Source organism: Myotis yumanensis, unplaced genomic scaffold (assembly GCF_028538775.1).
Source record: "Myotis yumanensis isolate MYYU_CA2020_CCGP unplaced genomic scaffold, mMyoYum1.0.hap1 SCAF_1, whole genome shotgun sequence".
In the NCBI taxonomy this organism is placed as follows: Eukaryota; Metazoa; Chordata; class Mammalia; order Chiroptera; family Vespertilionidae; genus Myotis; species Myotis yumanensis.
The window spans coordinates 59,794,604-59,812,379 of NW_027223752.1; the positions used below are offsets into that span (position 1 = coordinate 59,794,604).

At 41.6% G+C, this 17,776-nt stretch overlaps 1 protein-coding gene across 3 annotated transcripts in view; it reads left to right on the forward strand.

The window, feature by feature from the left end:
- The window catches only part of RAB27A (RAB27A, member RAS oncogene family), a 66,985-nt gene that overhangs the window by 12,394 nt on the left and 36,815 nt on the right, over window positions 1-17,776 (forward strand). Inside the window, exons 2-3 of one of the 3 annotated variants that reach the window (XM_070422374.1) lie at window positions 4,140-4,257; window positions 15,318-15,375. The exons of 1 other annotated variant lie outside the window; for it this stretch is intronic. The gene's annotated coding sequence lies outside the window, so the exon portion shown is untranslated. The remainder of the gene's footprint in view (window positions 1-4,139; window positions 4,258-15,317; window positions 15,376-17,776) is intronic. One more of the 3 variants, XM_070422365.1, reaches the window with a different exon arrangement.

A 17,776-nucleotide genomic window follows, 5' to 3' on the forward strand; every position in this document is an offset into this window, starting at 1 on the left:
ACAGTCAGACAGATGGCTCCTCTATTGAAACTTGCCGATCAGCCTCACATTTTCTTCCATTTTGTACACTTTACACACAGTTCTAGTAAGCTTGGCCATTTGGTTTCCAGGTGTCTTGTCAATTAGAAACTGCACATTGGCCTGGCCTGTGTTGCTCAGTGGCAGAGTGTCGACCTATGAACCAGGAGGTCACAGGCTCGATCCCTAGTCGAGGCATGCAGAAGGCAGGAGAGATCGATGGTTCTCTCTCATCATTGATGTTTCTGTCTCTCCCTTCCTCTCCGAAATCAATACAAATATATTTTTTAAAAAAGAAACTGCACATTGGAAGGGGGAACGGGTGATTCTAGAAAGGCATGGCCAGGGAAAATAAAATAAACTAATAAAAAGCACAATCAGTACAGAGGTCAGGAGGCATTTATTACAGGGGCAAACTATTATTGAACATTTACTATGTGCCAAACACTACGTACTTTATAGGTATTAGATTATTACATTTAATTAAATACTAAATTATTACGAGATAATCCTGTTATTATCCGCTCCCCAGATGAGGAAACTGAGGCATAGACAGGTTAGGTACCTTGCTGAAGGTCACACCGTCAGCGAGGGGCATAGCTGAGATTCAAAGCCAGACAGCCTGTTTCCAGAGCCTGGTCCTCAACATCCCGCTTCAGTGGGGGTCCTTCCTAGACCCTGAGCACAGCAAGTTAGTGATGTTTATTGTGATGTCCCGAATCAGCTGAGAAAAAAAAATATTAAAAGTACGGGCATTCATTTTCTTTTGTATTAATTAAACATTTTTTTAAAATCAAGATTACACATGGACATAGATCTACAAAGCCTGGTTGCAAAAAAAACATCAGACTCCCCTCCCCCAGCTCATTTCCTGCTGCCCAGAGTCATCCGCTTTCAATTCTTACAGCTAGTTGACTCTTGCTGGTAGTTGCAGCCTCTGTCTCTAAATGACATACTTATATTTCGATGGTTGATTATTTTCAGTTTTAGGCATTACCTATTGACACTTTACTATGGAAGAAGAGAATTTTAGCTGGTTGTCTACCTACCTCTATTACACTTGTGTACCATTCCCATCCCCTCCTTCATCCCACGGCACATCCTGGTTTTAGTTAGATCAGTATGTTGTTGGCTCCTTTTATCTTTAGGCCTTCCCTCCTGGGTTGGGCAGATTGTCTAGAGAAGATCATTTGAACATGGTCGGTGGAGAATGCCTGCATTCTGGAAGTCATTGCGTAGGTGGGTGGTGGTGGCAGTGGGCGGGGGGGGGGGGGGGGGGGCGGTCATCTCAATATTTACTATGTAACTTCGCACTGCCTCCCTCTGTCTCCACTGAAGTTGGTATGCCTCCGAGAGCCTCCAAGAGTTTGACCCTCAGAATTTTACTCTCTCCAGAGAATAAACCTTCGACTTCTGCCAGAGCTGGAGGAGTCACAAGGCTGGGACCTAAGCAGACTTCCACCACTTTCAGCAGTAACTTATTCCCCCCCCCCCCCCCCGGGGATGTTCAGCTCCAAAGGCCTTTCTGGAGATTCTGTGATGAGTTGCTTCTTGGCCTTCCCTCCTGGCAGATGAGTCACCTTTCCTGGTCTGCTAATTGGTTACCTCATGTCCATCTATAGGGTGTCCCAAAATTCACACAGCATTTGCAAGTGAATTGAATTGCAAATCTTGTGTGAATTTTGGGACACCCTATACTTTCTAGCTTCCAATATTTTAATGTTGTTATTTCCACTTGCTTTGTCCTTGTGAGTTTATGTCTAAGTACAATTCCTTTATTGTTATGTTAGTGAGGTTTGGGAAGGTAGCAGAACTAAATGTGTGTGTTTCGGATGTCACCTTTATCCTGAAGTCTGAAAGACATTTTAGAAAGCTTTCCATGCAGAGGGGTCAGAAAAGGTTTTGTTGCTCTGCTGGATAGACCGATAGTTCTCTGGAAAATGGGGTTGTCTATACTTTACCTGCTACTCAAAGTGTAGCTCTAGGACTGGGTGCATTAGTATCATCTGGGCATCACCTGAGTGCTTGTTAGACGTGCAGATTCCTATTGAATCATAATTAGCATTTTAACAAAATCCCTAGGAGAGTCCTATGCAAGCTGAAAGCTGAGAAGTGCTAATATGAAACTTTATTCAACTTCTGTAATTAGACTAAGCTAACTCTGATGAATTTTAATCTGGGATTTAAAAATCTTGCTACAGCCACACCAGTGTGGCTCAGTGGTTGAGTGTCAACCCATGAATCAGGAGGTCACGGTTTGATTCCTGGTCAGGGCACATGCCCGGGTTATGGGCTTGATCCTCATTGAGGGACATGCAAGAGGCTGCCAATCAGTGATTCTCTCTCATCATTGATATTTCGATCTCTCCCTCTCCCTTCCTCTCTGAAATCCATCAAAATATATTAAAAAGAAAATAAAAATCTTGCTACATTCCTCTACTAAATTATTCTTCAAAGTTGAAGGTTGCTGTGAGATAATAAAGAATAGTACATAAGTTTTCATGAAGATGCACTCTTTCCCCTTTATACATCTGAGTCTATACATCTGAGTTGGCATCAGATGTGAACCAAAAATTCTGTTACCATGAAAGATGTCAGACTGGTTACGTTCACTTTGTTAGTTTTCCACAGTTCTTTCAGTTGGTGATGGGATTTTGTAAATTGGGTAGGTAGAGTCTTCTGTGACACTTTGAGCTGCTAAAGTCATAGTGGCTTCTAGTGGCAAAGGATATAGTCACTAATTTTTTATGTCCAGCATCTATCTCAGTGACAGGTAAGTGTTCAATAAATGATTGTGGAATGAGTGCATCTATTAAGACACAATTCCTGAGTCCCAGATATTCACCAACCAACCAGGAATAAGTCTGTTAATTATACAGGGTTGACCAGTTTGAAGAAAAAGTATGGAGAAAAGGCATCGAACTCAGCATTGCTCCTTAGAAGGAGGAGCCAAAGGATACGTCTCCTGGGAACAGAGCTTGGTGGATCCAGGGCAGAGGCTCAGTTCAGCATGTATCAGAATCACCTGTCTGGCTCGTTAAAACACGGACTGCTGCCCCATCCGTAGGATTTCTGATTCAGCAGGCCTGAGGGGGGCCCCAAAATGTGCATTTTACACAGTTTCCCAGGTGATGTGGATGATGCTGATTTCACATCTTGAAAACCACTAGTTTCGAGAATTACATATAGTTCTGGTGGCTGGAGGCAGGAGGCAGGGAGTAGTCAGAGGCACTGAAGGCAGAAGCCTAAGGAGTAGGGGTTCCATCGTGGAGGTTGCGGGGGCCATTGGCAGGTTTTAGAGGACAGTGATGGGCCCCGTTTGTCTTCTGGAAAGATCACTTTGGGTGCGATGTGGAGGATGCGTCCGCGGTGGGGCCAGGATGAGGGCCAGAAAACAAAATACATGGTTAATGGTAGCCAGCAGATGGGAAATAAAAGCTTGGAATAAAGGCGAGAGAAGGAAAGATCCCTTCAATGTGGTGCCAATTGGAAAGGGGTGGGAAGAAGGGGAGTCAATGAGGACCATCCGATTTCCGGCTGGGCGCTTGTCGGGACTGTGTTACTCAACACACAGAGAGAAGTGGGTCTGAAGCAGGGCCCGGGGAGAAGAGCAAAGGAGGTAAGTTGAATTTGACATGCTAGGAAGATATCTGGGCGGACCTCCCAGCAGATAGTTTTACTTACGGGTCTGGAAGCCAGAAGCGAGAGTTCTAGTAAGTCATCTTAGCCCCATTCCCTCCACCACTTCCATGTGTCTCCTTTATTCCTTGGAGGGGCTTGAGAACAAGATACTTTTAAAGATGTTTTCTCAAGAAAACAAATGTTTAACTTTTTTGATTGGGGGAAGAGAACGAGTTGAAGTACAGACTAGTCTTTAACACAAGAAGCCGCCTTCTGTCGGAGAGGCCAGTCAAATCAGGTTTTAGAAAGCTTGAAAGGGTAAAATCACTTGACTGGTCTGCAGACCATATGACGAACAGCTGAGGCTAATTAGCTGGGTTGTGGGTTTTACAGAGATGCCTGATTTTGAAAGTTGATGGAGCAAACTGCTTTTCAAAAGACTCTTTTGAAAAAGTTTTGTAAGTAGGCGATTCTGACTTTAACATTTCTCTTTGTATTAGACAAAAAGTCAGCTTTTTGAAGAGGACATGTGATTGGAAGTTGTCTAATTGTTGAAGTGTTGGGAACTCCAGTCTCTAAAGTCTTAGAAAAACAACTGAGGATTTATACTTTGTCAAGGTATGTTTTACATTTATCTTTTTTTTTTTTAGTCTTTGAGTTCTGCCATGTCATTTTCAGGCACTTAAAGTGTGTGCAATTTAACATGGACTACCACTGCACATATTAGTATTTTTTTAAAAAAAATCAAAGACTTTAAGATGTCTGCTAAATTTCTTGAGTTTAGTTTGAGAAAAGTGCATTTTCAATGACCAGAGAGGGGGTATGAATACTGACTGCATTTCTCCTTTCTTTTCTGTACTTTAATAAAGTAACAGGGTTTTATTCTCAGATAGTATGTTGATTAGGAGAGCTGACTAAGGAATTGAGTTGTTCTCAGAGTCTTGTTCATCCTTTGAGGATTTTATTCACAAAAATTCAAACTTATTGGGATTTTGTTTTTAATATTGTCAATAGCTTTTATGGTGTAAGTTGTATTTTATAAGGTGTATCTTTCCTATGAATTAAATTTGCATTAATCTTGTTAGGTTTGGTAATAGCATTGTGGTTATGTAAGGAAAAGTCCATAGATTTGGGGCGGGGGGGGGGGGGGGAGGTAATTAGTATGCAGTAATGAAAGATCTGGGTGATGACTTTGAAGCACATTTTATTACTTTTGGATTTGTACCACTTGTTTGCTAGGGCTGCCAAAACAAAGTACTACCAACTGGGTGGCTTCAACAATAGGCATTTATCGTCTCAAGTTCTGGAAGCCAGGAGTCTGAGAGCAAGGTGTCGGCTGGGCTGGCGCCTTCTGAGGCCTTTCTCCTTGGCTTGTTGATGACCGTCTTCTCCCTGAGTCCCTTCCTGTCATCTTCCTATTATGCATGTCTGTGTCCAGATTTCTTCTTCTAAGAGCACTAGTCAGATTGGGTTAGGGTCCACCCTCTTGATGATCTCCCTAAAGGCCCTATGTTCAAGTAAGGTCACATTCTGAAGTACTAGGAGTTAGGACTTCAACATACGAATTTTGGGGCAACACCGTTCAACTCACAGTTGAACAGGTTTCATAATATCATATTTTAAAGATGTGCCTGCAAGTGCATTCAATCATCATTTGTTAGCCAAGTGCCTAGAGACTGTGCTGGATGTTGAGTGTGTGAAGATGAATGAGACATGGCCTCTGCCCACTAACGCTGGTTTAATCAAATATATGGGTGTGATTTCCTGTGCCCTGTGTATGTGTTTACTTATCTTTTCTGTTGAGTTGTGGTCACGTTCACAGCCAGATGTCCCGGGGCACAATCAGAGTCCTGGCACGTGAGCAGCCTAATACTCTTTGAGAGGCACCTGGAAGGGCTCTCTCACTCCTGAGCACCCTCCACATAGGCTAGGAGAGTGGGAGGATCCTTACATTCATCTAGTAAAACCTCCCCATTTCACAGATGAAGAATTGAGATTTGGAAGTGCTAATGTCATTTGGCTGATTAGTGTCAGAGCAAAGGCAGTGTCCTGTCTTCCACTGTGGCGTGCTGACCAATACCTCACTTAGTTTTCTTTGCCACACGTTCATGCTTTTCATCTATTCAGAAATCACTGTGGAAAATAGCCTTGATAAAAAGCTGACATTCTCTGTCAAGATTCTTGGATTATAGGTACCCCCCACCCCCCCCAAAAAAAGCTTTAGGGAGGAATGTTTATTCACGAGGGAGGTTCATCCATAGAATGTCCAGATTGGACTTAAAACGTTTCAAAGGGGTTTAATCTTATCTTGGTTGTTTTCTCTGTCTCTTACATTTTCTCCTTGTTCTTCCAAGATATAGTATTCAGTGACCGAGCAGCCATTAGAATACAAACATTTTTTTCTTCTTTCCTGTTGCTGCCCACAAGACAGAAACTGTGGCAGAAGAGAATGTTGATGAAACTTGCCAGCTAGCCGATGGCACCATGGCAACCAGGACCTGTGCATGTGAGCAGGTCTCAAAGCCTCTACTGCTGTTTCAGCCTCTGCCCTCCTTAGACCCTCAGTACCTGAGTGCTCACAGAGGAAATGCTCACCACTTCCCTTGGTTTCTGTTTTCCCTTTTTAGGATTAAAGCTTCCTCAGATATCTGCCCATCTTTTGCTATTATTATTTCTTTCTCCTTCCCTTTGAACTTGGTTGATTTAGAGCTAGAGTTCAGGCTATAGCATATGTGATAGCTGATAAGTCATGTAATATGTCCGTTCAAAACAAAAGCTGGTTTTTTGCAGAAGCCATCATTCTTCTGTGCTGTCTTTGCAATAGGACAGCTTCCTGTTTCTTCTACGTTTCTGGTGTGCCTGGGTCCTGGCCAGGTCCCTGCCTTCTGGCGGAGCAGAGGCTGGATTGGTGGGGATTGGAGGGTGGGAGGTAATGAATGAGATGAGGGTGCTGCTTGAGAGAGGAGTTTGCATTGTTGTAGCCTCTGGAGACAGGAGCCACTGTGCACAAACACAGATGCAAATCATCCAGGAGCTGAGGGCATTGATTTTTTGTTTGTTTTCCCCATTCCATGCTTTATTAGGCGCATCTTCTCCCTGATGTAGTTTTCGAGGGGATCCTTTAGGCATGAATGTTAGATTCATCGTTCAGCAATATTGAATGGATCCGCTGTTTCACAAGAAGGAGAAAGTCCAGACTGTTTTAAGCTCGTACCTCTATGCTGTGGTGACTGACCAGCTTCTGGACTATCATTTAAAAAACCTCCTTCCTAGTGTCCTTTTCGGATCTCTCTTACCGATCCTGATATTTTGGCTCTCTCTTCACTCTAAATATCTTTGTTATCACTCCCTTGGCCTCAGAAATCAACTATGTTGATGACTCTAAAATCCATGTTGTTAACCCTTATTTTTCTTTTGTGCCCGAGTTCAGTTTTCCAAATGTCAATTAAACACAACTCCCTGGATGCCCCTCAGACATGTCCCAGAGAGTATAACGTATTTGAGAGTGTATCTGGGTTCAAATTTTGGCTCTGCTTTTTACTGGCTGTGTGACCTTGGAGAACTTACTTAACCTTCCTGTGCATCCGTTTTTTCATCTGTAAATTAGAGAGCTCATTGGGTTGTGAGGATTAAATTAGTATTTAAAAGGGCTTAGAAAAGTACTCAATACATGTTAGTTATAATCATCTCAAACCATCTTTTCCTCTTAATGATAATACTGTTCATTCAGTTATCAAGCTAGAAGTTTTGGTTATCTTTAACGCCTATTCCAGTCAGTTAAGAAGTTATACTGATTTTTCTTCCTCCTAGATATATCTTGAATTAATCCCTTCCTCTCTATCCTCACCATTAATGACACAAGTCACTCACCATCATTCCCCATTCTCCCGATCCTCTGTGTATTCCCAGTCTCCATGTGGCTGCCGGAGACATCGTTCTAAGGCACAGACCTTGTGTCCCTCTCCTTCACAAAAGCCTGCAGTGGCTTTCCATTGCCCAGAGAAAATGGAAACATGTTAGGGCCATATAGGAGTCCTTACAGGCCTAGGTCCCAAACTCCCATCTTTCAGCCTCTGTTTGGACACATCCTCTCCTGTCCCCATGCACCCATTAGCCACATCCATCTGCCCATGTCCCCTAAATGCATCATAACCTTCTCCTGTCTTATTCCTTTGCAAGTATGAATGCTCTCCTATCCTCCCAGTCAGTCATGCCAGTACTTGCTCCCTTCTCATGGCTCTAAGTGTGGCCTATACCTTGATGTCTGGCAGCCCTTACTTCCATCAAAAATCAGTTACACATTTTATTGGATTGGCATCAATGACCATTTTGTTGATAGTGTCTATTCCCTTTAAAGGATAATGCTTATTTGACATATGATGTGCAGCCCTTTACCACATCATCCTGTGAACTGTCTGTTCAATACTTTTGTTGGTCATAACTAGCACAGTAAGACAGGAAATAAAAATAAAAGGTATAGAGAGTTATTGGTGCTGCCAGGGTTCAGGAAGTCCCTGTTTGTGACGCCATTAATATTGATGAGTGTTTCTCAGCATCTGCAAGGGTTCAGGAAGTCCCTGTTTGGGCGCCATTAATATTGGTGCTGCCAGGGTTCAGGAAGTCCCAGTTCGAGTGCCATTAATGCCGAGGTTCTTGTTCCAGCATTAAGAAGGGTTCAGTGCCGTAACTAGTTTGGCTCAGTGGATAGAGCGTCGGCCTGCAGACTGGAGGGTCCCGGGTTCGATTCCGGTCAGGGGCATGTACCTTGGTTGCAGGCACATCCCCAGTGTGCAGGAGGCAGCTGATCGATGTTTCTCTCTCATCGATGTTTCTAACTCTCTATCCCTCTCCCTTCCTCTCTGTAAAATATCAATAAAATATATATATATATATATTTTTTTTTTTTAAAAAAGAAGGGTTCAGCAATCTGGAGAAGGCTGTGTGTAACTTAAAGAGTCCAGAGACGAAGCATAATTTTGAAAGGCATATGGGGGTCAGAGGAGCTTAGCTAAAAGGAACTAAGATCTCCTCGTCTCAGGACCCCATGCTTTTTATTAACACAAACTGACCCGAGGCGAGGCAAAGATATACACTTCAAAGGGGTAGGGTTTCTATACAGAGGCATTGTCAGAATGGGGGAATTAGCCTACGGCTATTCAGGTGTTTGGCCAGTAGGAGGCAATAACATGTAGATTAAGATGCCCTGAGCTGTCTGGCAGCAAGCAATCATCCCTTTTCAGGTTTGGGGAAATGCCTTCAGCCATTCCCAACAGGTGACAACATATGTGACTCAGTCCTTGTTGAGTCTCCAAGTTCCATCAACCTTTTGATGAAACTCTTGCAATTATGACATGCTGGAATTGGCTTTTGGCAGAGAGTAGAAGGGATAAACAAAATGTACTATTTTTAGCTAACAAAGCATTAGCATTAGTATGGCTAAGTAATAAATAGAAGATATGTATGATATTACTCATAATAGTGACACAAATATAAAGTATCAACAGTCTAACGATGTGTAAGATCTTTATGAGGAGAATTTATTTTCAACAGTTTTAAGGGCATTTAAAAGACATAAATACATGGACACAGATAGGTAGGGTCAATATTATGAATATGTCAGTGTTCTAAATTTCATCTATAGATTTAATTTATGTGGAACTTAGATGGAAGTGTGAAAGGTCAAGAATGTCCATAGTACAGTTGAGGGGACTAGTCCTCCCAGACATAAAGTTGTATTGTAAAGTCATGGTAATTAAGGCCTTGTGACATTGGCCCAGGGGTAGTGAAAATGACCAAAGGGACAGAAGAGAGAACCCTAAAACAGATCTGACCATATATGTTGAATTTTTTTCAATAAATGGTACTATGACAGGTATCCTTCAGGGGGAAACAATGAAAGTGAACCCCTCCATATGCCTTAATAAATTACCAATGGACCAAAGACTTAAATGTAAAAGGCAGCACCTTTAGGAAATGATGTAGAATATTTTTATCTCTTTAGATAAGGAAGGATTTCTTTGACAGGATATTATCAGAAACAGCTATCAAAGAAAAGATAGCTAGATTAGACTACTTGAAGATTGAGCAATTAAAAAAGTGAGAAGACAAACCACAAACAGGAAGAAGATATTTACAACATCTATAACTGACAAAGGACTAGCATCAGGAATGCAGGAAGAACTCCCTCCTGCATGTCCATAAGACAAGACAACCCAATAGAAAAACAGGGAAAGAATATCAATGTGCTTTTCCATCAACAGAACCTGAATGGCCAACAAATTAAAAACAGATGCTCAACCATATTAACAATCAGAGAAATGCTAATTTAGATCACAATATGTTACCATTTTGAGAAGTCTGACAACAAACACCAAATGTTGTTGAAGATGTGAAGTTGGGAGCATAAAACAAGTATATTGGACAACAATTTGGCATTATCTTGTATTACTGAACGTTCATATACCCGTACCCCAGGAATTTCACACTCTCTATCTACCTAGAGCAGAGCCTCTGTGGTGTGCTTGTGCCCTGAAGTTGTGTTGAGACATTTATTGAACCCCTCTTCTCTCGGGGTGGATGGACTGGGTCTGGCATTGCTAGAGCCCCGAGATCTGTTGCCCTCAATCATGAGCATTTGCCCCATTTTGTCATATAAATAGCACGAAGAAGGTTGGGAAGCAAGTTCCTGGAGAAACTCTTGCTGGCATGCATCAGGAGACACCCACACATATAGCAGTGGTGTTTTCAATGAGAGTAAGAACATGGGGGGGTGTGGCTTAGTTAAGCTAATTCTCCTCTGAAAACCCACAGGTATTAAGTAATTAGAGAAGGTTTTGGAATGTCATTTCGTAACATCTGTGGTAAAATGGTAACTATTTCAAGGCAAGTGAGAGAGACTGAGATAGAGGCTGAAGGAAGATGATATTACTCCTGGGCAGTAACATGTAGTCAGCTGGGTGGTGTATAACGATGGGCAAGGTCCAAGTTTTGAATGAGTAGATGCCTTAGTAAAGGCTCCCCCGTGGAGAGAATGCGTTGGAGCCAAAGTGACAGCCAGTTGTCTTCGCTGACATTTCACTCTTCCTTATTGCCAGATAAAATATCTTACCACAGAGGCATGATGTTTGCAAATGAAATTTCATTGGAAAGGCAGGGACGGCCCATCATGTCCGATGTAATTTACTTTAGCTGAGAACATCCTGCTGTGACCCTGGGTCTTTGGTGTTCCCTCTTCTGTGGTTTGTACAGTCATAGTCTTCTTTTTGGACCTTTCACTCCCAAGGACAGAGATAAATGTGGGACCATAGGGAATGGGATGGTTTTCAGGCATTTCTCTCGGTTTCTTTCTCTTTTTTGGCTCCATCTTCTCCCCAGTGCAGCAATGCATTATGTTATTTTAAAATTAATGCCTCACAGGTTCCTTTGTTTCATTTTCACTGCTGTTGCCCTTTTCTAGGCTTTAAGGAGTAAGAGGGGATACCAGGGACAGCTGCCACCATGACCCCATTTAAATTTGTCATGGCTAAAGTTTGGACCTCGAACCTAGGATCATACAGCATAGAGTGTTTGTACAGGGAAGAGACCATTGAGTTTAAACCTCTTATTTCATATTTGAGAAGGAAAGGCCAGGAGGGGTGGTGACCCATGCTGGCTCACACACACGGTGGCAGAGCTGGGACTAGAACGCCGCGCACTGGTGGTTGTCATCTAGCCCTCCTCAGCTGCCACATTGCCTCAGCATCATTCCTCAAGGGATGATTTATAGTTGTGCGTTTCTCTTGTGTCTCTCTGACTACATTTTGAGGGGAAGAGTGACATCTCACTGACATGTGTAGCATGTGAGGTAGTTAACAGGGCTCTCAATACTGTCACATTTAAGTGAAATCATGCTCTTGCACCAAACATGCTGTCTTTCCTCTTCCTCCCCATCCAGCTAAACCCTTCCTGACTTTGAAGGTGTGCAGCTCAGGCCCTGGTTCCTGCTTGAAGCCTTGGTCAGATAGTTCCCTCTTTCTGACCTCTGAGGGTCCTCTTGTCTTATAAAACTATTATCTTCACCATCTTACAGGTACCCAGCAGCTTACAGTTTATAAATGCATTCACCCAATGTATCCTTTAATTCCAATGATCTTTAATTGGAATATTGCCATTTTGAGGAAACAGGCTGGGAGAGGGGAGGTGACTGGCCTTAGGTCACATAGCTAGGAAGTAAGAAGCAGAGGGCAGGTTTTCTGACCTCAAGCCCATTTAACTTAAAAAGAGAAGAGAAGAGGAGAGGAGAGGAGGGGAAGGGAGGAGAGGGAAGGGGAGGGGAGGGGATGGGGGGAGAGGGGAGGAGAAGAGAAGAAGAGATTTGTTGTTCCACTTATTGATGCATTCATTGGTTGATTCTTCTATGTGCCCTGACCGGGATCAAGCCCATAACCTTGGCATATCAGGATGACGCTCCGGCCAGGGCCCTTTATTTTACTTTTGATGTCCTGTGCTGCGTGGTCTATGTGGTGTGCCAGACATTGTTCTCCCTTATTATCTTGATTTACTTGTCCTTTGTTGACAAGGAGCTCATTTTGTTTCCTCATCCCAATTACCAATTTGTGAGGGGAATGACTGCCATTCAGAGTTGCTAGCACAGTGCTGGGCAGGTAAAAGTTGCTTATTAAATACTGCTGAATTGAATGCAAGTATAATTTAATTTACCAAAAAAGAGCAGCTATCAGCGGAGCTCCAAGACATTTTTTGAGTCACTCCTGAATGAAATCAGCGGGGAACAGAGGGAACCAGAGGAAGGAAGAGGTTGTTAGAGAAAGCCAGATGGTAGACACAATTAGCAGTTGAGTGACAGCTGGCCTACGGTCAGCTTCTGGTGAGAGTTGGTGGTGAAGCAATATAGAAGTAGACAGACTTCAGAAAACATGCACGTTTACTGGGGAGATGAGACACACTCATAAGATGGTAGAGGAGGACTTAGAATTAGCATCATACCCATAAAGTTAAGCAGGTAAAGCACTCAGACTTATTGAGAAGAAACTGGTTAAAGGAATATCCAGAGTTGGATGTGGCTTATGAGGACGAGTTTCCAGGGAGCGAGTGGAGTGGGTAGAGAAGCATTTGGCTTAGTTCGTGATCCTTCTGTTAATTACTGAGGCTGTGAGAAAAGGAGCATAAATAGGTGAGGGTATTTCCATGAAAACAACTTCCCTTCCCTTTTCTCTACGATGGAATCAGAAGGACCTCAGCGCTGAGCCTGGTGGTCAGAAGTGAAGAGAACCCAAATAATCACATGTGTTCTCTGTGCACGGAGGTGAGTTGTGATGACCAACTGCGTGGGTTTTCTGGTGCTGCCCCATTTCACCCGTTCTTGTGCATTTGCCCCATAAACCAATGAGAGGCTGTAGAAATTCTAATGCTTTGAAACTAAACTGTATTTCCAGCTCTGCCTTTTCCTGAAAGGGTCACAAAAAACCCACTGGCAGACCTCATGTCTCAGATTTTGGTTTGAAAAATCACACTATATCTCTTGAGTCCATAAACATTGTGTATCTAGACAAAAGTGTAAAAGTTCTCTACTAGAATGCATGTGAAACTAATTTCCTAATAGACGTGTACACATGTTCTTTTATGAGCTTCTGTCTTCTCCAGAGAACATAAGATCAAGACCTTTTAGATTAGAAGTCATACAACTTTAATATCTACTCCTTCCTGTTTCAGAATGTTCATAGTTTAGAAATATTTTAGAGGAGCTAAAGGAATGTGTATCCCAGCTGCTTAGAGGCACCAGCAATTAATGGAGATTATCTCAAATGACTACTTGTAATTTCTATGCAGAATGATTTTCTCTATTATGTTCTTTGTGGTAGGCTCTAACATGTAAATAGGTAAAAGCTTTTCTTGGATATTTATGTATGAATTTTTAAGTTTATTTCTCATTGCTGGGAAAATTGATTAACATTATTGGGGTTTATTGTTAGAAGTTTTAGTTTATTTTCATTGCTTGATAGCTATATGCCAATTGTGTTTTCATGTGATGTATAAATACATATGGGCAAGTTTAACTTAAAAAGGATACATTGATAACATCATTTTTTAAAATGGAAAGATAAGTCCTGAGATCAAAACACTCAACTTATAAACTTAGGCAATTAAGAATGTTGGTATGTGGAGATTAACTTTATACTTTAAAAAGTGAACTTCCTAAGTCATGATTACAGAATTATTCGATAGATTTTTTTGTGTGGCTTATAAAACCTTTTCCATTACTTTGCAGTCACCTCTCTCATATATAGACCCTGATTTCATCCTCATTAAAACTTCTCTAATATCACGCTTCTTTAATTCCCTTCCAACACTAAAACAAAATTCCCCAAGTTGTGGCTTATCGATGTCTTATAAACTCATGGATATTTACATCTCATGGTGTTCTTTTCCTGTGCTTTATGCTCCTCTTGTCTGTAACTTTCTTTGTCTCTTGTCTCCTTCTCTTGCTGATTCATGCTTTTTCTGTGAACACATAATCTTTATTTTGTGTTAGTAAATCTATAATGAAGTTTCTTTAGCCACTGTTTTTTTTTAAACAGGCCCCTCTAGATTCTTTCTGAGTGATCGTATTGCCCTCTCACTTTAGTCTCTGAATTCTTAGCCTTCTACTCAGAAGTGCATTCAGAGAAGAGGGGCTTGGTTCACAAAGTTGCCTTATCTCAGGCTTGGCTGATGACAAAGACAAGGTACTTCTTTGGAGGACCAAGTTCTAACTTGGATGCTTGGCTTTCTATCTGTCCAGGGCAGAAGCAACCTGGCAGAAGGAACCTGGCTGGAGCAATTAGGGGGAGCCTGAGATTGAATGGGCTAAGGATAGGGGAGAGCAAGTGGATGGAGTAAGTTGCCCTGACTTAGATGTCAGCTGAAAAATAATATCAACTAGGTGTTTCATTACCTAAACGATTTATTCTGGAAAAAGAAAGGGTTGCAACCCAGTGCCTGCAGACATGGCAAGCCATGCGCACTCTCTGTGTGCCAAGATGGAGTATTTATATAAAGGAAAAGGAAGTTAAAGGAAGGTGAAGTTCGAACCATCGAGCTTTATTATAAACAGAGTTCTTCCTGTAGGGTTCTCAAAATTACATAGAGTAGGAGAACTTCCATAAGCCCTCGCTCCTCCCATAGATACTCCCCACGGATTATGTTTTCTTAAAGTTCCAGTTAGTTTTTGTCAAAGGTAAGAGAATCTCTTTGACTTTTGATGAAGTGACAACTACTTGGGCCTTTTCTAGTTATTATTTCTGCTGAGCTAAGTAAGTGGTCCCTTCAGTCTGTATGGCAAGCTGTCCTCCTGATTTCCTGGGACCTTCTCCTCCAAATCCATAAGCCACCTCTCCCCTTTTTGAACTTGTTAATTTGTTTTGTTTGACTTTGATGTAACTTTGGCCACCTGTCTGGCACCTCCATTTATACTTAACCCCTGGATTCCTGGAATTGGTTCTATGCTACCTTTACATAAGGCTGTCTGCTCCAATAGGCAACACGAAGGGTCGTTCTGTTCCCATCTGCCCTATGCCCTTTTCTTTCCTGTAACTTTCTAGGAGTTTTAAATAGCAAAGCTTTTATATATAAGCATACCTCATTTTATTGAGCTTCACTTTATTTCACTTCACAAATTTCAATTTTTTTTTTCCAAATTGAAGGTTTGTGGCAACGCTGTGTCAAGCAAGTCTATTGGCATCATTTTTCCAGCAGGCTCAGGTGATGATTAGCATTATTAAATAATAAAGTATTTTTAATTAAGGTGTGTACATTTTATAGATAATACATTTGCACACTAAGTAGACCATAATATAGTGTAAATATAACTTTTATAGGCACTGGGAAACCAAAAAAAATGTGTGATTCACTTTATTGCAATATTCACTTTACAGTGATTCTAGAACCAAACTCACAATATCTCCAAAGTATGCCTGTAAACCATTGCTCATGACATAGTCATAAGCTGGTTCAAGGGGTTTTGTGGATAAAATACAATAGAAGCAATTTCTTCTGAATTCATAGAAAAAGATTAACTTAGTGGAGATAATTTTGTTTTTCTATCATTGGTATTAAAAAAATTTTGTGCCTCTCTATGATATTCTGTGCTTTAATTTAGTCTAAAGTGGTTTCTAACATAACAAAAAAAATAATGTATTCTCAATTATTCTAAGTTTGCTATGTTCTTCAAAGAATATCTTGACTTTTGAGGGTTCCACCTAAGTATAGGTTAGTCCATTAAGACTAATCTGGATATCTTTTCTTTTTTAAAAAAATTTTTTTATTGATTTCAGAGAGGAAGGGAGAGGGAGGGAGAGAGAAACATAAATGATGAAAATCATTGATTGGCTGCCTCCTACATGCCTCCTACTGGGGATCGAGCCTACAACCTGGGCATGTGCCTTGATTGGGAATCGAACCATGACCTCCTGGTTCATAGGTCCACGCTCAACTACTGGGCCATGCCAGCTGAGCTGGATAGATTTTCTAGTGGCCTCAGTGTGTGCATTTAGATACAGGAAAAGATAACCAGAGTTCCTGGTTATAAATATCGTTCTGACAGTTCACTTTTTCAAGGATGCTAGTTTCCTGTCCTAAGGGGTGGTGCTGCCTCTTGGTTCACTTCCATCCAGTTTGGTCTAGATCTTCCCAGGGCTGTTCAGCCCTAGACCCCCAGCTCTTCCTTCCCCATGAGTGTCCAATGATCATTGTCCCCGAGATTCTGTCCTACAGACTTCTTCCAAACTCCAGGTTGCCCTTCTTGGAATTCTCACCAGGAACACCCAACACATTTCAGATTTCCCTCCCACATGAGAAGAGCCCTAAGACTGTGGTAAGTGTGGGAGGTCTGAGAGGTGGCACCTTTAGGAATTCTTAATAAAAAAGCCCGGGAGACCTTGTAAATGAGTTGTCAATCTAAGGTGTTTAGGTAGACAGGAAGTGTTTGGGTACAAAGTTGAAGGCAAATGACCCGATTCAGAGCCAGGTTGAATGTAGAGCTTTGTGTATTGGTTTTCCAAATGTGTACAGTGGAGCTCTTGTTAGGTCTTTGTTGGGCTCACAGGCCTTGGAGGTGGTGGTGGGGGGGGGGGGGGAAGGAGGGGTCTTACCTTCATTCCTTTCATCAGGATGGTTTTACTTTCATTTATTTTGTATGTTGGAGTGCCATGTAAGATTTCACCTAGAGAAACTTGTTGTAGAATGTGTGCAATCAGCTGAACCAGAGTGGTTTTGTGAGGCAGTAAGATTTGCTGCAATGGCATTATGCAGGTTTCTGAGGCCCTACACAGTAACATCCAGCTGGCTATGAAGACATTGACTTGCTCTGGACTTAGAGTAGCTCTCATATTTATAGAAGCCAAACAAGAAGCTCCCCAAACATAAAATCATCTCTACCGTGATCCATAATAAAATGTTATGATGCAACATATTGTGTTCATTCCTTATTGCTCAGTTGACTATCCTAACAGTATGAAAGCAAACATGGGCTGAACAGATGTGTTGGAGCCTTGCTGTCATTTAGTGAGTGTAAATGACACAGCACTTTCTTAAATATTTTCACAAGAATGGACACGTGAATCCACTCTGAATTTTTTTAAAAAGGAAGGAAAAAGAGAAAAAGCTAGTGCAAATTAAGCCTTTTCAATTAATGACCCATTTATAAGCATTTCAAGTAACATATGCATTAAAGCAGAAGCAAATAACTTAGCAAGGCAGCATAATTTGGAGGTGTCTAAATCGCATAGGTAACTACTTTGACTATAAGAGTTTTTATTCCCATAAAAAACAAGAACAATCATGGGACATTCACTAAACTTAACTCACAAAATTGGATATTCTGGAGATCACATTTGCTGAGCAAAATGCAAGAAAATTAGCAATCAGCAACAATAATGAAAAAGCTAACTGCGATCCGACAGGCTGATTTAGAAATTGGCTGGATGGCTGCAAGTACATTATAGTTCCTCAGTTCTTTTGCATAAGTAAACCCAAGGCACACCCCATTCTGTAACAGCTGCTGATAGAAATGCAAACAGTCTAACTTTCTGCATTCTGAATAGGTGGAACAAGGAAAGAGTTCTTGAGAATCAATAGGAAGTATATCTGATTAGACTTTGCCCAT